General features: G+C 37.9%; 1 protein-coding gene across 2 annotated transcripts in view; it reads right to left on the bottom strand.

Moving 5' to 3' along the window:
- TFEC (transcription factor EC) overlaps nucleotides 1-27,485 on the bottom strand; it is a 789,619-nt gene that overhangs the window by 741,323 nt on the left and 20,811 nt on the right. The window contains exon 2 of one of the 2 annotated variants that reach the window (XM_060414723.1): nucleotides 10,906-10,976. The exons of the other annotated variant lie outside the window; for it this stretch is intronic. The gene's annotated coding sequence lies outside the window, so the exon portion shown is untranslated. The remainder of the gene's footprint in view (nucleotides 1-10,905; nucleotides 10,977-27,485) is intronic. 2 annotated transcript variants of the gene reach the window in all.

Below are 27,485 nucleotides of genomic sequence, written 5' to 3'. Positions count from 1 at the left end.
TGGTTGGGCCAAGAAGAAGCTCCAAGGCATTTCCCAAAGCCAAAAAAAGGTCATGGTCACTGTTTGGTGGTCTGCTGCCCATCTGATCACTATAGCTTTTTAAATCCCGACAAAACCATTACATCTGAGAAGTATGCCCAGCATATTGATGAGGTGCACTGAAAACTGCAATGCCTACAGCTGGCATTGTCCAACAGAATGGGCCTCAAAGCTTCCTGACAATGCCCACCCGCATGTCATACAACCAACACTTCAAAAGTTGAATGAATTGGGTTACAAAGATTTGCCTCACCCACCATATTCACCTGACCTCTCGCCAACCGACTACCACTTCTTCAAGCATCTCAAAAACTTTTTGCAGGGAAAGTGCTTCCACAATTAGCAAGAGGCAGAAAATGCTTTCCAAGAGTCTGTCAAATCCCAAAGCACAAATTTTCACACTACAGGAAGAAACAAACTTATTTCTTGTTGGCAAAAATGTGTTAATGGTAATGGTTCCTATTTCAATTAATAAAGATGTGTTTGAACCAAGTTATAATGATTTAAAATTCATAGTCCAAAACCACAGTTACTTTTTCACCAAGCCAAAATACTTGGGATGCTTAGAGTTTACCATTTCCTTGGGGAAAAGGTATTAGTTATACTTGCCTAAATGCATTATTTATAAGCCTGAATTCTGTTACCAGGTAGGTAATTCCTCCACTTCCAACCTCCTCTTGTCTTACCTTCTTGCACTATGAGTGTTGGGAACTGAAATACTGTTTTCCTGGTTATTTGGTCATAGGATTCCATGGGACACAGTCTGGCCAAAAGATGCAACAGAACCTGGATTTCCTTTCCTAAAAAAAGGTCACAAGAGGAGGTTTTTACTTCTTCACCTTTAACCCTGTCTGGAATATGAGCATAATGAAGTTTCCTAAGATTATTTGAGAGAGAGACAGACAGGGAGGGAGGAAGAGAGAAAGAAGAGAAAAGAGACTGAAAGCTATAGATAAAGGATGTGAAAGCAGAAAGATAAAAGGATTCTAGATACTTGATGCCATAGACAGCTACATTAGCCCTCATCTTCCCACTTCAAGGCTTCTTGTTACAAGAATAAACCACTGTAATAGAATTTTCTGTTACATGTAGCTAAATGCTTAATTGTTGACAAGTGTGTCTGCTTAATTGTTTCTATTCACTTTCTCCTTTCTCTCCAGGAGGAGGTTGGAATTGGAGGCCAAACGAGCTAATCCATACTCTACACCTTAACTTCTCTATCCTAAAATCTTGGTAGAAAGGGGTTTGGAAGGAATGAGAGAACATAGGAACAGTGTGACAATTAGGCCACTTACCTGAGTGCTGCCTAGGAGGGGGCACCTGTAAACCTGGAAAAGAGGCCTGACATGGACCTAGAGTCACATCCAATCTGACTTAGAAACACTGAGAAAAGGTATATAGGAGATTTGCCTGAAGTATGAGTCTCGGTTTCTGCCTGTGCATGGTTTGGGATCAAGAGACTTCTTCCATTCCTATTAAATAAGTTGGGATACTGAGAGGGACATTAGAGGAATAAAGGTTTAAGATCAGGGCACTCTGGGAAGAAATGTTTAGTGCTCAGTCTCTTTCCCTAAGATTCACAGTTATTGAAATAAGCTGTGACAGATCAGCATGGCTTCAATCAAGGCCCAAATACATGAAAGACAACAAACAACTAAAATAAGATTACTTTGGAAACAGGGTAAAGCCCAGCCCAATATGCTGGCTGATGGGAGTCAGATGGAATGATGGTTATGGGTTTATGATGGAACTAAGGGCAGATGGCCCAGCCCTGCCCTCCTGGATCAATCAGGCTTGGACCAAAGAAGTGGCTCTGTGAATGAACCTAAGGGCTTAGGAGTGGGGAGAAAGTAGGGGAAGGTGGTACATTTCCCTTAGCACTTTGGAGAATCACAATGCCCTAGGAAAGATCAGAACTAGTGCCAATAGCAATGAAGCCTAAGGGAGGTATATCTACAAGAGATATAGTTACCACCACAGACAAGGTTGTGGCTGTGGATCTCATCTTGTCTCCCAGCTGTCTGACCCTCGTGGTTCAGCTACCCCTGCTTTACCAGCCTCATTCTAGAGAGGGGGCAGCATCCTTTATCACTAGTGGGGATGCCGGGAACTAACATAAAACAATTATGAAGCTAGGGAGCTTCTGGGGTTTATCTCAGGAGGATATTCTCTCTCTAGGTAAGATGAGAACTCAAGGTATTAATAGAACTACCTTATCTTAAACTTCTTGAACTATCTTATCTATCCTTCCTCTGCAACTGGAGGAAAAGAAGGCTTTTATTATTTTGCTCTTCTGATGAGCAGAAAAAAATAATCCATCATATCTTATTTATATAAATGACAACATAAATTTCAGTTTTATTTTTGAGGACTGCTGAGTTATCAATATTTTAATTATTGTGATAACAGCTAACCTTGGTCTGTAGCTCTTGAAACCTTTTGGATAATAATGATGAATGGGGTACAGTGGAGGTTAGTTTATAGAAAATGAATTTTGTATTAATTGCCCAGCAATTTTTTTGCATCTTAATTTTACATTTTCCATAGGAACAACTGGAAACAGTCATTAAGAATGTACAGGAAAGAAGACTTCCCATAATAGTCTTCTCCAATAAATGTGAGAAGTTGCCACCCTGCAACAATACAGTCAACCCTATATATGATGATCCTGGTGCAGAACAAGGAGAAGGAGAGAGAGAGAGAAAGTGAAAATGAGAGAATTAAAATGAGGAAAAGAGGAGAAAGAAATAGACTCCATGGCCTACCTCTAATACCCTGAAAACAAGGAACAGGAAGGCAGTAGAACAGAAGTACATAGGTTCAAATCTCAGATCCCACAATTTATTAGCTGTGTGACACTGAACATTATTTGACACTCAGTGTCTTTATCTGTAAAATGAAGATAATACTTTTACTTCATATCATTACAGTGATGATTAGAAGACCTAATGGATATAAGCTTCCCTGGTGGCTCAGATGGTAAAGTGTTTGCAATGCAGGAGACCCAGGTTCGATATATAAATGGATATAAAGCATTTTCCAGAGTGACTGTCAACAGTTCGTGGTAAACACTGCATTATTATTTTAGTAAATAATCAGTCCATCTCTACTCATTACCTGATGGTATCAATTACATCTGATAAAATCTACAAAATGGGTTTTTACTTAAAGGGATTTACTCTTTTATAATTATCTGCCGTCAATTTTTCTACCCATCCTTTATATAAAGCTTACTATCCTGTTTTCTCATAAATTCCACTTTCATGTGACTCTTCACTTACCCGCTCCCCATTCCCACCTCTCGTAGACCAGAGTTGGCTCTGCCACAAAGGAGTGGCCCAGAGTGCCCATTCTGACTGCGCCTCTCCAGCGCTCAGGCTCAGCATGGACACTTCCATGAACTCTTCCAAGATACTGATTCCAGTCATCTAGTAGGTCAGTCAGCCAAGCAGAGTCACAGGCTTGATTTCTGTGACGGAATCCTCCCAAGTCATTCGGTAGTTACAAGACTATATATAATGCATGCACTTAGGAACTCTTGAACCAGGATCATCAACAAGCCTCTTCCTTTCCCTCAAGCCATTTAAGAATCCCAAACTTAAAAATTTCCCCTCAGGCAAAGAAAAGCTGTTCCATACTTGGAAGAAACTTGCTACCTCACACATCTCCTTTCTCTGTTGGGAAAGACTCTATTGATGTTCACTTCTAATTGCAACATTTTAGAGCTGAACAGGGTGCAGTTCTCTCATTTTACTGAAGAGGAAACTGGGGCCCAGAGAGGCTGGTAGCTTGTCTAAGGTCACACAGCTAGATCATGGTGCAGCTGGGAGGGAGGGACCTGATTCTTGGTCCAGGATTTTTCCATTTGATCTGACTATTCTCTTACTGTTTGATCCTAGGACAAAGAGAGAGTGTTGGATTATGTCACACAAGCCTCTTTAAATAATACAATCTAAGCAACTACCATATTATAGGGACAGTTCAAAAAGGGGGAATACCCTCCACTTTGAGATATGCATATGCTAAGATCAGTAAATATCTTACATTTAAGGTGATGGCCTAGAAATTGGGTTTACAGCTTTATGAACCCATTCAAAATTATGATGAGAGCAATGCTCACCAAAAAGTATGACTTTTATCTATAAATTTTACTTTTAGGATCCTGCATAGGGGCATGAAAAAATCTAATATGTCAACTCTTACCCACCTGATATGTGTGTGTGTGTGTGTGTGTTTATCCTGACAGCGTTATGACAGGTCATAATTTTCAATTGATGAAGTTTCCTGCAAACAAGGAAAGGGCTTGCCCTGTTGTGAGTTTGCCCTAATGACTACCCCTTCCTTTCCCATTTGTCATTGGTCAAGCTGGAACTCCAGCTGGGATGAGATCCAGTACCAAGGACTCTGCAATCAATGTTGTACAAGCAGAGCACAGATTCATCAGGACACTGAGCTTATCTAGACTTTGGTTAAATATAAGCGTTTAATACAAAGGAAGAATGCATCATGGCAGGCATGGTCAAATCCATTTAAACTCTAATCCATTTAAACTCAGCTTACACTATTCTAAACTCTAATCTGTAGACACTGACTGACTAGTCTTCAATTTCACTACTGAGTAGATGATAGCACACAGAGTTACTGTGAGACTTGGAGTAGAAAATCTTCAATTCATTCCCCACGTATACACTAATGTTCAACACACCTTAGAACAAAGAAACATATATAAAAGAAGACTATAAAATATAGGTCACAAAAAGATGGAGGAAAAGGAGAAAGATAATTTTATCAAAAACCCAGGATGAGGCAGTTGCCTCACTTGAACACCAAATTTATCCTGGGCATTCTGACCAAAATAATATTGGTGAAAGTAAGCACTTTATTTTTATATGTTTACTCCCACATAGAAAGCACTGTGATTATCTCATAGAATTCTCTTCGGTTCTTATACTTTGAACTAAAAGGAATCACATATGTTAAGGGATTTCTGAGTTGCCTGACTATAAACCAAAACTATCTTAACTAATATAATACATTAGACAAATTGAAGATCCACCATCACCCATACAAAACCACTGGGGCCAGAATTCAGAATAATTCAGGGTTTGAAAATGTAATAAATTATATGGCACCTGCATTATATATAATACCCAGAGTTGTAGCTGTACCCTATAATCAAACTTATGACTTTCTGAGAGAAAGTGCATGAGATGTCACACTCGCTGGTATATATGAAGTCTACAAGTAGTCTCACATTATTCATACCAGGTTTCACCACCCATGGAGTCTGTCACAGATTTATGGGGAAAAAATGAATTTTCGGAGCTTTTTGGATTTGAGGATGGTGAATAAGAGATTGTGCATCACACTCACATATGCACACACTCATACGTATACGTACATATCTGAAGAACTACAGATGAAAAGTATGACTGCTGAAAGCTTTACCTTTTTTCTTAATATCTGTTTGAACTGGAGCAAACCATATTACTCTGGGTATTTTTGCAGCCACAAAAAAAGGAATAAATGTGGAATTAACTGAAAGATAAGCTGTGACTAAATGTTATAAATACTCTATGTAGCTCTGTTAGTGAATAAGCATAGCCAGGAGGTTAGCAGATCTGAGTACCATTACAGCTTTGCTATTGACTTTTGATGTGACCCCAGGAAAGTCACCTCATTTCCCTAGTCCTCAGATTTCCCTCCTTTAAAATGAGGTGACTGGAAACACTGATCTCTAAGGCACTTTTCAGTTCCACAATCTGTGCTTCTAAGGTTTTTCTTTTGCCCATTTAGCTCATTTCACTTTGCTAATATTCATTTTTTTTAATTAAAATCCAATAACAATATGCTTTAAATAATCTATTGATATACTATGTCTATTTTTACACAATTGTATATGTTAATCAAACTTTAGTCATTGAACTACAAGTTTTGGGCCAATAATTTCCCTTACTAGTTCTAAATACTGTATGTTGTTTTACATGCAAGCAACAGGGAATAACTAAACATGATAATAAAAACAGAACACTCCAGAAAGCTGAAATTTGCAAAGTAAAACTTTTTATTATTTTAGATGCCTTAATGTCCTCAAAAGAAGAACAGAAAGTACCACAAGATTATTTCTCAACTCTGGAAATATTTGTGAATTATTTTGCCAAAGTATTAGTCAGAAATGCTAATTGAAAACTCCAGATGGCAGTATCACAGTTACCTTGCTTAGCTAGTTTTCCTCTTTGAAATCTTGCCCTCCTAAAAAAACACATTGAAATCTCTTTGAAACATTATCTTGGACATGGAAATTAGCTTCTCAAGGGTTTTAAACAGCATACTCTGTGCCATGTCTTTTTTTGTAGTCACTGTTTTAATTTGTAGCATGTAAATTTTGGAATACCCCAATGGTAAGAAACAGTGAGTTGACTTTCTATAAAAAAAAATATTTACCAACTTTGAGCCTTACTACACTTCTGGCACACAGGGGAACAATTAGTAGGTTATCCAATGTCCTCTTGGAGCCAATCCAGGTTCAAAGTTTCCAGTGACCTTGAATAGGACTTTGTACCCAAGTCAGCAGCTTGGTTATAAAGCATAAAATAAGAATCTAGGTCAGTACTGCTTGTGCTGACAGCATTACAGCTTTTAAATTGTTGTCATGTGAATTTCTCTATGACATATATTCTTGCTAATGTATATTTTCCCCCTTAGCTGTAAAAATAGGTCCTTATATTGTATGTGTGCCCATGCACACATTCAGGAACCTCTCCATCTTCTATCTTCAAGACTTGCAACTTATATCACTATAATTAATTTATTGATTAAAATGAAAAAGAATCTAAATATCTTAATATATTTTATTTTATAGGTTAAGGCCAAGTCCTCCAAATCCTAGCTTTATTTTTCACTTCTAATATGTGTATTTCCAGCCTTACACTAATATCTACAGGTTTAGAATGGAAGTTGGAAAGAAAGAATAAGGATTGAAACATTTTATCTTTTCACTCTTTTAACGCTTGTTCCAAGCTCTGCCCTACACTTTTATGGTATCCTGAACAGTGGCCTGAAGTTACTATAGTAGTATATTTCAGTATGTATTTATACCTTCAAAAACAAAATTTGATGCATAGTATATCCAAATACATATTGTAGGAATCCACTTACAGTTTTTCTTTTTTTCCCACTTAGGTAAGCAAAACAATCCCTATTCCCATATGTATGAAAATGTGTTTATATATATATATAATGAAATATATGAGAAATATGTTTATGGTTCCTCTAACATTTTTGTACATTGGAACTCATTTCCTAATACAGTAAACTTTTTAAAAATAGCTATCACTATTTCTATTCACTATTCTACTCTTTTGAGTAATAGTATCACTTTAATTTCTTTTAAAGTTCAGTGAGCTGTTTCTGTATAACTTGTCTGCTTTTTCTCTAAAAGTATAGTTTTGAAAATACAAAAAAATTATATATACCTAGGATGACTATAAAATATATGAAGAAATAGTTTGATAAGTTCAGAGATTTAAATGCGAGGATGAAAAGAAGGCAACCTATTTCTCCCAGCTCTACACTCACCAAACAACAGCCCTCATCTATTACCACCCCAACCTGCCTCCCAAAGCTTGTTGATTCTTCCTACTGGTCTATCTGCCAGTATGGAATAAAAGAAAATCAAGAAGGGGCTATTAAGGAGAGATAGAAATGAAGCTAAAAGATAAAAAGAGATAGATGAGAAAAGTATGGCTGTAAGCTACTGGACTCTTGAACTTTTGGTGCTAAATGAAAAAGTAATATACACAGTTTAAGCAAACCAAAGCATAGAAGAATTTTAAGCATCTGTGTTCCCTAACCAACAATAGCTTTCTCTTCCTCTCTAAACTTAAACACCTACCCAGTTTCTTTGTATAAATTTTTCTTTAAAAGAGAATAAACAAAAAAGCAATTATGCATAACATCTAACCTAGACTATTTTTATGAGTTAGTCTAAGAGATCTGACATGCTTAACTGTGGAAGTTATGGTGGAAGTAATGGGGTAGCTTATAATTTACAGTCTCTCCAGTGTACACTAAAAATAATAGTAATAACAGCTGACACCTATGGTATACTTCCATGGGCCATACACTTTCATGTATTCTAAACATTTTCCAAGTATTAAATTAACTTAGTCGTCACAACAATCACTGTTTTACAGACAAGGAAACAGAGACATTGAAAGATTAAGTAACTTTTCCAAAGTCAACCCGCTTATAAGTAGCAAGCCCAAGGTCACACACATGTAAGAAAAAATTTTCACTGACTTGAGAAAATTGAGAGACTTAACTGAAAACAGATAATTGTGCAAATTAGCAAATAAACATAAGTAAAGATAAATAACAGTACATTTCATTAAATGGAAATTGGTTTCATATCCCATATTTAAATAATTCATTGCAATTTGGGGGAGGAGAGGGGTTAGATTAATCGAACACATACAAAAAAAAACTTCAACCGCATAGTAAATAAATAGTCACAGAGCAACCATTTTGTGCCAAAATTATCCTATGGAATGAAATGTTTCTACTATTTCCTTAAGCTTCAATATATGAGTTGAATATTCCCATGATCCAGCAAAAGATGCAAAACAAAATGTGTACATGTGAGCATTATATATAAAACTGAAGTTGTATTATATCCTTTAACACTGAAAATATTTATTAGGAATGTGCATTAATTCTCAAGTATCCCCTGTCAGCAGTATATTAAAATCACAGTCCTTCATGGCTTTATATTGATAATTTAAACTACATGTGTTATTTAGCTCTAATCTTACCACCACCTCAGATGTTATGTTTGTAAACTTATACCTCCTGGTTCATTTTATAGGATGCAATTAAGTGGATAGCTCAAAATGGTTGTGACACAGTAGTATATTTCAGCATGGCAATCTGATTTAAGGCTATTGATATGTTTGTTCAAAAGACTGAAAACTAAGTGTTATACTAGACATTTAAAGGAGGTACAATAAAATCAAATTTCAGAAAGCATAATGGTCAATATGCCTATCATAAATGCTCTGCTTTGCTATTATTTTGAAGACCTAAAATAACTTGCAGAAAACATCATAGCTTTAATTTTCTTTATAAAATCAAACAAAATAACTGCACTAAACCTAAGCACAGTATTAGAGTTTGAACACTTCAGTAAAAACACTAGAATAGAAGTTTTATGTACATTTTTAAAGTAAACTTTTTAGGAATATTTCAAGGAAGTTAGGAAAATAATAATGTAAATATGTATGACCAAAATGAATTCTGTCAAACACTAAAGAGTCCTTTAGTGTCATAGCATTACTCTCCCCCTCCAAAAAATTCATTTGGGTATCAAATAATTTGAGGAGATGCAAAGTTTCTTTATAGGTTTCTTTTCTATAGTTCATCTTATAATTTTCTAATGTTAACTGCTTTATGAATCTCCAAGAATGGAATATACAGAATTTCCTCAAATGTTTGACTATAAAGCCCCCCTTTTCACAGAACATCTCAGATGACTCGGTTTACACAGAAATCACCCAGGGATTTTTGATTCAGAAACAAAGGAATATAACCACAAATATATTTGTTAGCCCCTAGTGGAAAAATGTTCCTGAGTCTGGGCTCTCCTTTCTTTTAAGATTTCCACTTGACTCTGCTCCCTTTAGGTAGGAGCAGTGTCACCTATCATTGATTCCCTAGCCTACCAGATTGCTTGATACATATTAAGGATTCAGTAAGTATTTGCTAAACATTTCTATTCAAGATATTATCATTATACAGCTTTCTTATTATCCTTCTCCCCCTTTTTTTAATCTCCAAATCAGCTCCCTGAAGTTAATCCATTGAATGACCATTTAAGTCTCAGCCTTTCTAGTTCCTGATTTAGTGTTTCTAGAACCAAGATATGGTTAAAAGCCTAAACACAGCTTCTGGGCACCCACAGTCTCCTTGACAGACAATCTAAGTGCCAGGAGCCAGAGCTAAATGCATAAAAGGACCTCCAGTTATACCCTCCCAATACCCTTCTAGACTGGCACAGTCCAGAGATCTGGTCCTCTTCCTAGATCTTTTTCTCTTATTTCTTTATAAAATGTTTTAAATATACAAAAACATAAAGAGAGTAATATTTTTTAAAGTACTAGTTCACGGCTTAACAAAACATTAACATTGTGTCATACTGAATAAAACATTACAGATATAGCTGAAGGCCTATCTGTATCGCTCCTAACCCCGTTCCTATTCTTCCATCCTGAAAGATGACTATTATCCTAACAAAGTCAGTGTGAATTCACAATTTAATATCTTTACTACATATCGTGCAACCATAGCAACACATAAATATTCTTCTGTGTGTTATTAATATACATAAATGATACAACTTATATGTACCATTTTTCAACTTGCTTTTTTCATTCAGTGTTGTGCTTTCAGGATTTAACCATATCAAACAGGTAAATTTCATTCACTCATTTTTTAACTTTTATAAAGAATTCCACGTTAGATGGCATAAGATAATATTTTACTCATTCTCCTATTAACAAATAATAGGTTTTATTGAATTACATTTTTTAGGGGAATTGCAGTGTCCTACCCTTTTCCTCTAGACACTGCATTTACCCCCAGCTGCTTGCTCTAAGGTTTGACTGCTGACAGCTCACAGTTGCCCATTTATCCAGAGATCCCTCTTGGCTGATGGGAGCTACCTTGCCCTAGAGATGACAGCATCTCACCCCATACACACATCCAAGGTATAGGGTACAAAACATTCCCCTTAACTTAAGGGAGGCACTCTTCAATATGATTTGTGTTGCAGAGCCCTTCTTGGATATGACCCAAACTAGAGATTTTTACCTGAGACCACATCCTGGCTGGCATTTCTCCATCCTGCCCCTGCTTTCCTCACTCCTTCAGAGTTAGCACACCTATAATAAATGGCATACATATTTATGACTGTCTCAGACTTTGCTCCTGAGAAATCTGATTTCAGACAGGGTCCCTATCATAAACACTATTATAAAATGCTGTGACAGTCCTCATGGGTCTCCACGTGCAGATTTGCCAGGGGGTTGTTTGGGTATATACCAAAATTGTTGCCTAATAGGATAAGCTTAACTTCAATTCAATTAGATGTCCCCAAATTGCTTTAGAAAATAATATCAATTTACACAACCACTCTTACACCTCAGAATTCCCATTTCCCTCACAGTATCTCCAGCACATTGCTGTTGTCAGGTATTTTAAATTGTGCTACCAGTGAAATGATTCAGATATTCCACTCTCTTATTCTGGATTATTTCATTTTTGTTATTTAACAAACATTTATATAACACTTACTATGACTCTTATATTGAAGCACTTTGCTAATATTAATTCATTTACTCCTCATTAGAAGCCCCTGAGGTAGGTACAGCTATCATTATTTCCATTCTTACTCTTGTGGAAACAGTCACAGGGGTCATGGAGGTAAGTAACTTCAAGTTTGCATGTATAGAAAGTGGCAGAATTTGTATTTGAAATGAAGCAGTTTGTCTAAAAACTCCCTGTGCTTAATCACTATACTAATGCTATCTATTAACTATAGCCTTTAGTAGTTCTTTCAGTATCTCTTGATCTCTGATTCCCTGAAAAAAATAAATTAAAATTAAACCCTATAGAACAATTGTGTTCTGCTAAATCATGCCTGCTCCCCAAAATATCCATATCCAGTGTCCACATCCAAATTCTCAGAACATGTGAATATTACATTATACGAAAAAGGGGGCTTTGCAGATATAAGTTAAGGTTCTTGAGATGGAAAGAACCTGGTTTATTCAGGTGGGCCCTAAATGTAATAACAAGTGTTCCATAAGAAGAATGTAGAATGAGATTTGACCACAGAAGCTGATGTGACAACAGAACAAAAAAATGGAGTGACACAGGATAGATGAGCCAAGGAATGCAGTCTGCCTCCTTGGAAAGGCAGAGAAACAAATTCTCCCTTAGAGCCTCCAGAATAAACAGCCCTGATAACACTTTGATTTTAGCCTAAGTGACACACTGCAGACTTTCAGAACTGTAAGAGAACAAATTTGTATTGTTTTAGGTCACTAAATTTGAGTTAATTTGTTACATCAGTAGTGGGAAAATAATACAACAATCTACTCAAGAACTTAAAAAAGCAGTGATTTATTTTCATGTGTCTATGGGTAAGCTAATCTCCACCATTCTCAGTTTAGAGTGGCTGTGCTTTTCACGTCTCTCATTCTCCTCCTAGGACGAGTGGGTAGCATAAGCATGTTCTTCCCCAAGGCAAAGGCATCAGTACAGAAAATACAGTTCAGGCCTCAGTTTGAAACTGGTACATCATCATTTTCACTTCATACTATTGGCTAGAGCAAGTTGCACAGTTGAACCCAGAATTCAAGCAGTAAAGAAATAAACTCCACCCTTTGTTTACTTCAACATTTAAAAATGCATTCCTTTGTCTCCTTAATATAGTTCTTCAATGAGAAAATTGCTTTCAGTCTAAATGTCACTTCTCTTAGTTTTTTTTTTTTTCTCTATTTCTGATAGCTTTTAAGTGTGTTTGTTTTTGAGGAGCCTAGATTTGGATTTGTTTTCACATATTTCACTTAGACGTTAGGGGTTTTTTTGTTGTTGTCCAAACTGAGGACTCCTATCTTTCTTGAGCTCTAGAAAATTTGCAATCAAAGAAACTCATTCTTATTATCTCAGTGTTATACTACTGAAATCCCTATGCTGGGCCTTCTTATCTACTCTGCATCTCTCTTCATCATTTTTTAAATATCTAAATTTATGTTCCTGTGCTACATTTTAATTGATTTTTTCAGACTAGCTCTCCAATCACTTATTTTCTTTGGGGCCAGGCTTAATCTGCTACTTAACATTTGAATTTTCATTTAACTTATTATGCGTTCTTTATAACTATGCCTTTTATTTTTTCATACTACTTGGTTTATTTTTATTATAGATTTTAATTCTTTCTTTTTAAATCTTTAAGCTTGTTTAATGCATCTATTATGTTTCAGATCATTCTATAATCTCTAGTTCTTGGAGTGCAAATTCTCCTGGTTATCGCAGCTGTTCTCTCACCCTCATGGAGTTTTATTTTCTAATATTTTTTTAAATCTCATGTGCTCTGCTTTGTAGGATGATCCTTTAAGAGCTGTTCCACTCATTTCTTCCAGAGACCTGGGAGGTTCATGAGTTCTAGTGCCAATATTGAAATGAATTTCTCAATTTGGAATTCCTACATCCTAAGAGCTGTGTAAGTTCAGGACTCACACCTGTTTGTGCTGACTTAAATTTCCAATTCCTTGCAGATTTCTTTACCCAACCCACCTCAGGCATGTCCCAGAGGGTAGAGTTTCTGCAGTCTCATTTCATACAAGGGTCAACCCTTTAAGACTTTCACAGAAGCACAGGACTATCACAATGTCTGTCTTACTGCACCCCCATCTCCTGTCTCTGAACTGGACTCTAGCCCAAACTTTTAAATCTCTCTGGTTGGGAAATCCCTCTGAGCCTCTATGGCTTCATCTTCTCCTAGCAAATCTGATTTTGTGTTCCTTCTTTATTTCTGGCACCAGGGATTTTTATTTTCTTTCTTCCAATCTTAGTTTACATTTAAAATGTACATTCTTTCCCTGTATTTCCATAACTAGGAGCAGGAGGAAAAGATGTTCATTGTCATCTCCTTTCACTACTTATAGTTATATATGGAGATCCCTGATTTTATACTGGATGGTTACATCTCAGTTCAGTTCAGTTGCTCAGTCGTGTCTGACTCTGCAACCCCATGGACCACAGCACACCAGGCCTCCCTGTCCATCACCAACTCCTGGAGCTTACTCAATCTCAAGTCCATTGAGTTGATGATGCCATCCAACCATCTCATCCTTTGTCATCCCCTTCTCCTCCTGCCTTCAATCTTTCCCAACATCAGGGTCTTTTCCAATGAATCAGTTCTTTGCATCAGGTGGCCAAAGTATTGGAGTTTCAGCTTCAGCATCAGTCCTTTCAATGAATACTCAGTGCTGATTTCCTTTAGAATTGATGGGTTGGATCTCCTTGCAGTCCAAGGGACTCTCAAGTGTCTTCTCCAACACCACAGTTCAAAAGCACCAATTCTTTGGTACTCAGCTTTCTTTATAGTCCAACTCACACATCCATACATGACTACTAGAAAAACCATAGCCTTGACTAAACGGACCTTTGTTGACAAAGTAATGACTCTGCTTTTTAATATGCTGTCTAGTTTGGTCATAGCTTTTCTTCCAAGGAGCAAGTGTCTTTTAATTTCACGGCTGCAGTCACCATCTGCAGTGATTTTGGAGGCCCCAAAAATAAAGTCTCTCACTGTTTCCATTGTTTCCCCATCTATTTGCCATGAAGTGATGGGACTGGATGCCATGATCTTAGTTTTCCGAATGTTGAGCTTTAAGCCAAATTTTTCACTCTCCTCTTTCACTTTCATCAACAGGCTCTTTAGTTCTTCTTTGCTTTCTGCCATTAGGGTGATGTCATCTGTATATCTAAGGTTATTGATACTACTCCCAGCAATTTTGATTCCAGTTTGTGCTTCATGCAGCTTGGCATTTCACATGATGTACTCTGCATATTAGTTAAATAAGCAGAGTGACAATACATAACCTTGATGTACTCCTTTCCTGGTTTGGAACCAGTCTGTTGTTCCATGTCCATTTCTAACTGTTGCTTCTTGACCTGCATACAGATTTCTCAGGAGGCAGGTCAGGTGATCTGGTATTCCCATCTCTTGAAGAATTTTCTACAGTTTGCTGTGATCCACACAGTCAAAGGCTTTGGTGTAGTCAATAAAGTAGAAGTTGATGTTTTTCTGGAACTCTCTTGCTTTTTCGATGACCCAACAAATGTTGGCAGTTTGATCTTTGGTCCCTCTACCTTTTCTAAATCCAGCTTGAACATCTTGAAGTTCACAGTTCACATACTGTTGAAGCCTGGCTTGGTTATATCTAGTGATCCTATTTATTTTCCCAGTACTCCTTTAGCACTGGAACTGTCTTCTAAATCCAGATCATATGTATGGGCCCTAATGTGCCCTAGCCTTCCTTTCCCATGTTGAATCTTCCACTCACAAGCACCAACATAAAACAGTCTTTCAGAACCAATTAACCATCATCCATCTGGTTAGCTTTCCTGGTGGTAGCTATCCAGCCATATCTGGACTTCTATTTCCAAAGTCAAGCCAGAGTTTACAACAGTTGTTGTTGCTATTCAGTCACTAAGTCGTGTCTGACTCTTTATGACCCTGTGGACAACAGTATGCCAGGCTCCCCTGTCTTTCACTGTCTCCCAGTGTTTGCTCAAATTCATGTCCATTGAGTTGGTGATGCTACTTAACCATCTCATTCTGTGCTGCCCCCTTCTCCTTTTGCCTTTAACCTTTTTCCAGTATCAGGGTCTTTTCCAATGAGTCAAGCTCTTCCCATCAGGTGACCAAAATATTGGAGCTTCAGCTTCAGCACGAGTTCTTCCAATGAATATTCATGGTTGATTTCCTTTAGGATTGACTGGTTTGATTTCCTTGCAGTCCAAAGGACTCTCATGAGTCTTCTCCAGCACCACAGTTAAAAAGCATTGATTCTTTCACGTTCAGCCTTCTGTATGGTCCAGCTCTCACATCCATACATGATTACAGGAACAACCATAGCTTTGACTAGATAGATCTTTGTCAGCAAAGTGATATCTCTACTTTTTAATATACTGTTTAAGTTTGTCATAGCTTTTCTTCCAAGGAGCAAGCATCTTTTAACTTCATAGCTGCAGTCACCATCCGCAGTGATTTTGGAGCCCAGGAAAATAAAAGATCTGTCACTGCTTTCACTTTTCCCCCTTCTATTTGCCATGAAGTGATGAGAGCAGATGCCATGATTTTAGGTTTTTTAATGTTTAATTTCAAGCCAGCTTTTTACTTTCCTCTTTCACCCAGTGCTTGGATGTTAGACTTTGTTCACTCAAGGCCCATCTCCACATCCAGGTCACTTTCTCCCATCCAATCCCCAACTGTGAACTACAACCTGTTGAGTGTATCACTGCAAGTGTATGAACTAGGCCTCCACAGTCTAGCTCTGCATTCACAAAGTCCCATCAAGAACACATAAAACCCTACTTGAACAAACATCTATCTATCTGTCTAGGATTTTAAGCCCCTGATTAAACAATGCCAATCCCAAGCCATTAGTAGAACTCTATTTTAACAAAGATGAAAAAGAAGTACATTCTAAGAAAGGAAGTTTATATGAAGCATTTATTCAAATAATAAATTCCCTGTTAATGTGCTGAAGTTATATATATCCGTTCTAATCTCTGATCAGACAATGATTACTGACATTCAGAAAGCAGACACTGGAAATTCACAGTGGTCAAAGAGATTAATATACTTTTTTTACTTCCTGTGACAGTAAAGATTGTGAATACATTTAAAAAAGAATTTCATTGATATTTAAAAGTGAAATACTTAATTTTAAACTAAAAATAAAAAAGTAATTAAACAAAATAGCATATTACCCAAATATTGCAGTCAATTGAGGCATTTCTGTACAACATTTCTGTTAAGATATAGTATCGTTTAAAGGAATTTTTTAGTTTCCTGCAATTGTTTCCTATATATGTTTCAAATTTAGACTATAGATTTAATTCTTCTTGTGAAAACTTACAGAAGACACTGGTTTTTGACATGGCTGAAAATATCAATAATGCCATTTGAAGTTGACTTTTCAAGAATATTGTGACCTACATCAGGATAAGTACTATAGAAAAATCTTCAGGAATTATAAAACAGAAAAAAGAATACAAGTAAATCTTAATCTTTTTAGAGTAATCTTACCTACAGAATAATTACCACACATGAATAACCTATCCCTTAGCTTATTTACCTAGAATTCCTTGAAAAGATTTGCTTATTCATGTGTTCTTCAGATCATTTTAGCTGTCTTCTGGAAAAATTTTTTTAAAGAAAAGTCTCTAAACAACTTTCTAATAAATAAGCCTTTTATGGTTGCTATGCCATGTTTTCTATTTGATTACTTTTTTAAAAGTTATACCACAAAATGTTTAGCAACATTTTCTGGGAGAAATTTTCCATCATTAGAACTAAAATATTTCCAGTAGTAAATATAAACCCTCTATTTCTTACAGCTCATCTCTGTAATATTAAATATTTCTATATACACTTTAAAGTAGCTGAAGATATGGTTTGCTACATGGTATAACTGAATCATGAAATTAACTCTTTGTTAAAAATAGGGGTCTATGTTACTTATACAGATATGGAAAAGAGAACATTCTTTTAAAACAGGTAAATAATGAGGCATCTGTTATAATATTCCTAAGTTTGTTGCAGGAAGGGGGACCCCTTCCAGGGTCAGAAACTGGGCTCTTGTCTAACACTCGGAAATGAATGGTCCAAAGAGACATGTGTTGAAAAAACAAGAGATTTTATTGGGAAAGGGCACCCGGGTGGAGAGCAGTAAGGTAAGGGAACCCAGGAGAACAGCTCTGCCTGCGTGGCTCACAGTTTCGGGTTTTATGGTGATGGGATTAGTTTCTGGGTGGTTTTTGGCCAATCATTCTAATTCAGAGTCTTTCCTGGTGGCGCACGCATAGCTCAGCCAAGACGGATGCCAGAGAGAAGGATTCTGGGAGGTGGTTGGACAGGTGATGTCTCCTTTTGACCTTTCCCGAAATCTTCTGGTTGGTGGAGGCTTATTAGTTCCCTTTTCCTTGCCAGGACCTCCTGCCCCTAAAACAACTCATGTAAATGGTTACTATGGTGCCTGGCCAGGGTGGGTGGTTTCAATCACAGTGCTTCCCCTAACAAGTTTATTTTAATGGTCAGTCTCTCTGGATTAGAAAGCCTCTGATATAACTCATTCTTACTCTAGAATAGATCAAACTTCAATATATTTGCAGACCACTGATATTTATGGAACAGAAAGAATGCCACAAAAGATATCTAGATATGCTTTGTTTGGGGTCAGTTTGTTGTAGTAAATTCCAGTAATGATAGACAGGGCTTGTTTGTGATCAAATTTTCAAGAGTTGCAGCAATGGTAGAGTCCCTCAGATGTTTCAAGCTTTCATGATTCTTCCCTTAAACTGAGCATGTAGATCCTCATTATTTTCCCTATTCTAATGAATGTTCCCACTATATAAAAAGACATTTCTTTAGCTAGACCTTACACTTTACAGCATGACTTTCTGTTAAAATCAAATTAGCTTTTAAGGGGCTTTGCACTTTTTATTGTCTAAATATGATCAATATTTTAATAGTCAGTACTAAATAATTTTAAACAATTTTACTGATACTGCCTCTTTTAAGTTTCTCAGTGTTTTCTAAACTTCCAAATCAAGTGCACATTCATTTTAGAATGGTAAAAGATTGAGTTTTTCAAAAAGAAAACACCATAAAGATTTTCTTGTCATTTGTGCATAGACAGCTATAAGAATAATCAGAGGGCCTTTGATATAGCGACACAGTTCAAGCTTTGGAGCCCGACAGACCTGATGTCAAATCTGTACTTACTTACTCTACAAGGTGCATCGCTCAGAGCGTCACTTTCCTCATCTGTCAAATGATGACAATAATTAGCAACATTTACAATTAAAAGGGGCTTCCCCACTGGCTCAGCAGTAAAGAATCCTACAATGCAGGAAACTCAGGTTGGATCCCTGGGTCCGGAAGATCCCCTGGAGAAGGGAGTGGCAACCCACTCCCCCTGCCCCCCGCAGTCCCCCTCCCGGTATTCTTGCTTGGGAAATCCCATGGACAGAGAAATCTGGCAGGCTACAGTCCATGGTCACAAAAGAGTCATATATGACTTAGCAACTAAACAACACAACAATTAAAAGAGGCAAGGTAAGAATAGATAAGAAAAGATAAGGTCTTCTCTCCCTTAGAATCTAAGGATGTCCACGCTTTTTGCTTCTGACAAGAAATAATTGACATACTATAGATGATCAGTTTGTCTTCTAAAAAATGTAGCATGCTTCCCATTTATTCTGGCAAGTTACTTCCTATTAGCAGGAGTCGCCAGGAGCAGATGGATGACAGTTTATAACATAAATCAAGGAGAAAGCAGATAGTTATCAGTCTTAACTTAGTTCGTATCAGTTAACTAAATGCTGAGTGGTCACCATGTTGCATCCTCAAAGAAGTGTCCACACCAGAAAGAACAAACTGGAAGTAAAAAGCCAAAGGCTTCAGAGAAGATAAAAGGAAGGTATGAAAAATCATGATCTGTGCTGAATCTGCATTGCTCTCCCTTTGACAGGGTCTATTCTAAGTCACTGAAATTGTTCTAGAAGATAAAAAAGCTATTTTCCTTTAAAATTATCACAATTTTCCTTGTGTAAGAAAATTGCTGCACTTCATGAGCCTTTAGGTCTCAGACCTTGGGTCACTAATTCTCTGGAAGTCTAGAGACCCAGAAAGCATATATAAAAGATTGGCCTGTCTAAAGGAGACATTTCTCAATTTCCAAGTGTCCTAGTGGGATCCCTTTCTTGCTACCCTGACTTTGAGTAGGTGCATCAGCTCAGCCTTTGGCCTTGTCTCCTCCTGAATTCTAATCCAGGCCTATTTCACGGACCTTGGTTACTGATCTCAAGTCAGAGCATCTGCCATAGTCTCACCCAAGTTTCTGTGATTTCTTAATTCTGATCATTCACATAAACTTCACTTATACTGTTGTCTTAACTAACCCAGTCCAGACTCCCAACCTGCCTTTCCAATCCATGATCATTCCAGTTCCAATGTGATAAACTGTTCCCAACAAATACAACAATAAAAATGCTGCCCCAGGGACTTCCCTGGTGGTCCAGTGATTGCCTTCCAATGCAGGGGTATGGGTTCAATCCCTGGTCGGGAAACTGAAATTCCATATGTCTTCTGACCAAAAAACCAAAATGTAAAAAAAAAACCCAAACCCAGAAGTAATATTGTAACAAATTCAATAAAGCCTTTAAAATGGTCCACATGAAACAAATTAAAAAAAAAAAAATGCTGCCCCAGAGCTGCCTGCCTTCTTGGAATTTCTACTGAGAATTTTGGATATTTCAGTAACACTTTTCAAATACAATTTATCAACCCAAGTTGTTAGAAAACTAAGTTATATAAACTGTTAAAGCATTCCAACTCTAGAACTTCAAAAGCAGTATGGGGCAATCCTTGTTAAAATCCTATGGGTCAGTGATTCTCAGAGAATGGTATATGGTCCACTGGTGAGTAAGCGACAAGGATTCTCCTCATGAGCCAAGAAAGAACAAAAATCTTTCCTTAGTCCCTTATGGGGAATGATACACACCTCTATAGATTTAGAGGTGTGTATTATACCTTTATGTATATAGGATCAAGGGCCAATTTCCAAAACGCACTATCTTAGCCAGGTTCCTCAGAAAGCAGAGACAGAAGTTAGAGCATATGTGCAACTACTTTATTAGAGAGTCCAGCAAAGCAGGAGACTATGGTAATAAAATCAGTGAAACCAGCTTTAGTGCCTACATCTATTGCTAGTCTCATGAGACTATAATTGGTGTTCATCAGCTCATCCCCCCCCTTCCACCATCCATTCTAGATTCACTCATTCTTGGCCAGCTTTGAATGGCCTGGTATTCTTGCCTAGCGCATGACACAGAACTAACTAAAGGGTATAAGCTCCTTCTCATTTCTAGGTCACAAATACAGGGGTAGCTCACAGACCCCATTGTGTCTTCTTCCTCACCATCAGCAAGGACACCCCAGAGCAGAGGGTAAATAGTGCATGGGAAGGCTTAAGGAGAGGTACTGTAAGGAGAGCTGTACTCTCTTGAAAATGGATGAAACTCTTACCAAGATGGAGTGAGTAAAATGAGAGACCAAGGACTTGGGGACAACTGATGGCAAAGGAATCTAAAATGATACAGAAGTGTCTGGTACAGACAACCACATGAGTTAGCAAAGGTTAAAGTTTTAAAATTTTCATTCTTAATCTAAAGAGAACATATACACTGGGTTATTATTCCCTTGGAAAGTAGAAATGAGTAGAGTAAGTGGTCCATAGGGCCTATTCCCTTATGTAACTAGTTGGATAGGGGAGTGTCAAATACACTGCACACTATTGCCTTAGATGACCTTTAAGTCACTTGTTTAGATATTAATAATCAACTCATTTTTTATCTTGACTCTTTTTGAAAAGGATTTGAAATGTCTAATAAGAAAAGATGATAGATATGATAGACATATAAAATGGCCCACACAATGACAGAAACATAAATGTGCTTAAAGTATGCTTAACAAAATTGCAATGATAGAGCTGCAAATTTGGCTTGGAATTGTACGGTTCAGGAAACATGATAAGTTATACAGATTTTGTTATCAGAAAGGAGGAAGCATGCTTTAGGAGAAGCAAAATTTTTCTGAAATCTACAAGAACTTTCTGATGTAGAGCTTTATAAAGGGAAATTGTGTAATGCAATGGAAAATGTCCTCAACAACATTTTTACAGGAAATACAGAAGTTGACTTTGTTTTATAATAAGGTATGGAAATTTATTCTTTCCCAAAACATGGCACTATAATTCCTTTAAGGGAGAAAACAACTTTTGCTGGGATAACAGTTGAGGTAGAAGGATCCAGTATGGGCTGTGAAGGCCTCAGAGGAATAGGAAAATAGTTCTATTTAATAGAGGAAAAGGAATTTGGAAGTCTTTGGGACAACTTGGAATGAGTAGATGAACTCACCTCAGAGATGAGGTGAGAAGGGAAATGAGGAAGAGCAAAAACTACAGTACAGGTGCATTGTTCCTTGAACAAGTGATCTCTTGTCACTAACAACCACCCCCAGTCCTCAGTAAAGTTTGCAAACTTCATAATTTCAATGCACATATTGAAAGCAAAGAGTGTTAAGTTTCAGTCAAGATGGCAGTGGGGCAAGACAGTGATAAAGGCAAGGAATCCAGAAGCCAAGAAAAAAAGGAATCAAGCAATCGTAAACCAACTGGTATTAACGAGAACTGGAGAGCACAAACAATACTGATTGAGGGCAGGTCCACTGGATATCAGTGCCAGATGTATGGGACTTGGTGGTCCAGTGGCTGTGCTCCCAATGCAGGGGGCCCAGGTTCGATCCCTGGTCAGGGAACTAGATCCCACATGCTGCAGCTAAGAGTCTGCATGCCACAACTAAAGACCCCATATGCTGAAACTAAAGATTCCATATGCCACAATGAGGATTGAGGATACCATGTGCCTCAGCTAAGACCCAGCACAGCCAAATAAATAAGTATTTTTAAAAGAATACCAGTGTGTTCACTTTAACATCTCCTTATAAAAGCCTAAAGTCTAACATTACCAGAATGATAGACCCTTCCTCCCCTGAAGGCAGATAACATATTCATTATAAAAGTGTCAGGTAGCTGCTACCCAGCATGAATATTCCCCCTTCTTTTAAGATATAGAACTTCCTATTTTTAGCTGGACACATGGGGTTCCACCTAGAGTCATTTCTTAACAGACCATTCAATTGGTTGCAGTTTCTTTAAAAAAAAAAAATGCCCAATGAGATTTAAGTGGAAATGATGGGGACAATTTCTGGACCAGATTCTTATCTGGCTACTTAGCCATTGTGTGTAACTTCTCCCATTCCTGAAATACACAATATGAACATAGTGGTGGTAAGCCAGCTTTGACTATGTGGATAATGACAACCTTTGTAACCTATAGATGGCATGGTATGATACAGAAGGAACCTGGATTTCCTGGTGAACTAGAACTGTCTATCCTCCTTCCCTGACCACCTACCTCTTACACTTTACATGAGAGAAAAATAAATTATCAACTTTAAGCCCCTGTTGTTTGGTCTCTGTTAAAGCAGCTGTGCGTTAAAGCAACATCCGTTGGATCATCAAAAAAGCAAGAAAGTTCCAGAAAAGCATCAACTTCTGCTTTACTGACTACACCAAAGCCTTTGACTATGTGGATCACAACAAACTGTGGAAAATTCTTCAAGGGATGGGAATACCAGACCACCTGACCTGCCTCCTGAGAAATCTGTATGCAGGTCAAGAAGCAACAGTTAGAAATGGACATGGAACAACAGACTGATTTTAAATTGGGAAAGGAGTATGTCAAGGCTGTATATTGTCACTCTGCTTATTTAACTTATATGCAGAGTACATCGTGAGAAATGCTGGACTGGAAGAAGCACAAGCTGGAATCAAAGATTGCCAGGAGAACTATCAATAACCTCAGATACACAGATGAGACCACACTTATGTCAGAAAGCGAAGAACCACCAAAGAGACTCTTGATGAAAGTGAAAGTAGGCATAACGCTCAACATTCAGAAAACTAAGATCATGGCATCCAGTCCCATCACTTCATGGCAAATAGACGGGAAAACAATGGAAACAGTGACAGACTATTTTGGGGGGCTCCAAAATCACTGCAGATGGTGACTGCAGCTATGAAATTGAAAGATGCTTACTCCTTGGAAGAAAAGCTATGACCAACCTAGACAGCATATTAAATAGCAGAGACATTACTCTGCCAACAAAGGTCCATCAGGTCAAAGCTATGTTTTTTCCAATAGTCATGTATGGATGTAAGAGTTGGACTTATAAAAAAGCTGAGTGCCGAAGAATTGATGCTTTGAACTGTTGTGTTGGAGAAGACTCTAGAGAGTCCCTTAGACTGCAAGGAGATCAAACCAGTCCATCCTAAAGGAAATCAGCCCTGAATATTCATTGGAAGGACTGGTGCTAAAGCTGAAACTCCAATTCTTTGGCCATCTGATACGAAGAACTGACTCATTGGAAAAGACCCTGATGCAAGCAAAGACTGAAGGCAGGAGGAGAAGGGGACGACAGAGGATGAGATGTTTGCATAGCATCACCAACTTGATGGACATGAGTTTGAGTAAGCTCCAGGAGTTGGTGATGGACAGGGAAGCCTAGCATGCTGCAGTCCATGGGGTAGCAAAGAGTCAGACACGACTGAGCGACTAAACTGAAATGAAAGCAGCCAAATCCATACACTTTACTTCAAATATATATTCATCTTTTGGTACTACTCTGCTCTTTGGGTACAGCTCTTAAAATTTATGTAGTATAAAATACCTTCCAAACTTAGCTAAAATTGTATCTCACCAGTTATAACAATGATTCCATCACTGACATACTGCAAGCATTTTGTCCAATTTATTTTTGCCACAACCAAGCACATTACTATTAGATGGAATGTTCTTCTAAGAAGACCTTTTTGCCCACTATGAAGCAGGGTTAAGTATGCTGCAAATAAGAAGTAAGAAGCATGTCATAATATCATGCTGGCACAAAGAGCCCAAACTTATTAAACATGCAAAAGCTTTCCCTCGTGAATATAAGCAAGAAAGCAGTCAAAGCAGTAATAGCTCCATTCATTAAAAAAAAAACCACAGTGAACAGAGGCAAATCTGCTTGTACAGATCCTATGGTATACTATTAATCTCTAGCAGTGATTATACTATAATTATTGCTGAATTGTTTAGAGCAGTAATTCCCCTAGAAACTGGATTTGACTTTATGCAACAGAAACCCTATTGCTTGGTTTAACCACATATAAAGACACTTACTCCTTGGAAGGAAAGTTATGACCAACCTAGATAGCATATTCAAAAGCAGAGACATTACTTTGTCCACAAAGGTCCGTCTAGTCAAGACTATGGTTTTTCCAGCAGTCATGTATGGATGTGAGAGTTGGACTATAAAGAAAGCTGAGCACCAAAGAACTGATGCTTTTGAATTGTGGTGTTGGAAAAGACTCTTGAGAGTCCCTTGGACTGCAAGGAGATCCAACCAGTCCATCCTAAAGGAGATCAGTCCTGGGTATTCACTGGAAGGAATGATGCTGAAGCTGAAACTCCAATACTTTGTCACCTGATGCGAAGAGCTGACTCATTTGAAAAGACCCTGATGCTGGGGAGATTGAAGTCAGGAGGAGAAGGGGATGACAGAAGACGAGATGGTTGGATGGCATCACTGACTCAATGGACATGGGTTTGGGTAGACTCCGGGAGTTGGTGGTGGACAGGGAGGCCTGGTGTGCTGTGGTTCATGGGGTTGCAAAGAGTCGGACACAACTCAGCGACTGAACTTAACTGAACCACATATAAGATTAGTTACATCATATTTAAAGAAATCTAGAGTAGACTGTAAGGTCCACTTTCTCTTAGTAGGGAAGAAGGAGAGTAGATAAGAGTAGGGAACCATCTGTTTCTACCATCAGTTCAGATCACTCGATCAGTCATGCCCAAATCTTTGTGATACTATGGACTGCAGGACACCAGTCATCCCTGTCCATCACCAACTCCTCGAGCTTACACAAACTCAAGTCCATCAAGCCAGTGATGCCATCCAACCATCTCATCCTCTGTCATCCCCTTCTCCTCCTGCCTTCAATCTTTCCCAGCATCAGGGTCTTTTCCAATGAGTCAGTTCTTCACATCAGGCGACCAAAGTATTGGAGTTTCAGCTTTAACATCAGTACTTCCACTGAATACTCAGGGCTGATTTCTTTCAGGATGGACTGGTTGGATCTCCTTGCAGTTCAAGGGACTCTCTAGAGTCTTCTCCAACACCACAGTTCAAAAGCATCAATTTTTTGGTACTCAGCTTTTTTATAAGTCAAACTCTCACATCCATACATGACTACTGGAAAAACCATAGCTTTGACTAGACAGACCTCTGTTGGCAAAGTAATGACTCTGCTTTTTAATATGCTGTCTAGGTTGGTCATAGCTTTTCTTTCAAGGAGCAAGCATCTTGTAATTTCATGGCTGCAGTTACCATTTGCAGTGATTTTGGAGCCCCCCAAAATAAAGTCTGCCACTGTTTCCACTGTTTCCCCATCTATTGGCCATGAAGTGATGGGACTGGATGCCATGATCTTAGTTTTCTGAAAACTGAGTTTAAGCCAACTTTTTCACTCTCCTCTTTCACTTTCATCAAGAGGTTCTTTAGTTCTTCTTTGCTTTCTGCTATAAGGGTTGTGTCATCTGTATATCTGAGGTTACTGATATTTCTCCCAGAAATTTTGATTCCAGCTTGTGCTTCATCCAGCCCAGCATTTCTGATGATGTACTCTGCATATAAGTTAAATAAGCAGGGTGAAAATATACAGCCTTGACATACTCCTTTCCTGATTTGGAACCAGTCTGTTGTTCCATGTCCATTTCTAACTGTTGCTTCTTGATCTGTATACAGATTTCTCAGGAGGCAGGTCAGGTGGTCTGGTATTCCCATCTCTTGAAGAACTTTCCACAGTTTTGTGATCCACACAGTCAATGGCTTTGGTGTAGTCAATAAAGCAAATGTGTTTTCTGGAACTCTCTTGCTTTTTCTATGTTCCAGCAGATGTTGGCAATTTGATCTCTGGTTCCTCTGCCTTTTCTAAATCTAGCTTGATAATATGGAAGTTCATGGTTCATGTACTGTTGAAGCTTGGCTTAGTGAATTTTGAGCATTACTTTGCTAGCATATGAAATGAGTGCAATTGTGCAGAATCGAACATTCTTTGGCATTGCCTTTCTTTGGGATTGGAATGAAAACTGACCTTTTCTACCATGTATTGTCACTAAAATTTCCGCTACTCTCTGGATATCATGTGCTCAGAAAGACTAGAACCACTGGAATACAAGATTCCAAACATTTCTGAACACTCACCAATCCATTCTATTACTTCTTTTCACAATATTTTGTCATTTTTTCATAGGAAGAATGAACACACTGCTTATTATCTTATTTTTCTGTCTTCATATTTAATTTAAAATGTTTAATACTAAATTAAAGATTTTTTTGACATTCATAAAATTCATGAGGTATTCCCCTTTTCTTGAATCTGAGTGAGCACTGTGACTGCTTGTCGAATAGAACATGACAGAAACAGTGTTGGGCCAGTTTTCAGGTCATAGCCTTAATAGGCTGGTATTTTCCTCTTCCTGTCTTTTTAAATACATAGTTTTGGAAATTCATTACCATGTTGGGAGGAAGTTCAAAAAACATTGTGGAAAGGCCAACAGGGAAATAAATCAAGGCCACTAGTGCATAGCCCTGCTAATCTCACAGCTCAGAACTGGCACCAACTTGCCAGCTTTTACAGTAAGCCATTTTATAAATAGATCCTTTACCTTCAGTTGAGCTGGTCTAACTGATGCTTCATAGAGCAGAAATGAGCTGCTCCTTCTAAACACTGCCCAAATTTCAGATTTGTGAGTAACATAACTGCTATGCTTTTAAGCTGTTAAGTCCTGGGTGTTTGTTACACAGCAATAAATTACGTTCAGTGAAAGAAATGAATGACGCCTCATGCGCATGCTTAGTCACTCAGTCATGTCTGACTCTTTGCAACCCCATAGACTATAGCCCACCAAGGCTCCTC

This window comes from Ovis aries, chromosome 4 (assembly GCF_016772045.2).
Source record: "Ovis aries strain OAR_USU_Benz2616 breed Rambouillet chromosome 4, ARS-UI_Ramb_v3.0, whole genome shotgun sequence".
Lineage (NCBI taxonomy): Eukaryota > Metazoa > Chordata > Mammalia > Artiodactyla > Bovidae > Ovis > Ovis aries.
Note: the sequence above shows the minus strand (reverse complement) of the source record. Positions and strands in the feature narration are given on the sequence as shown.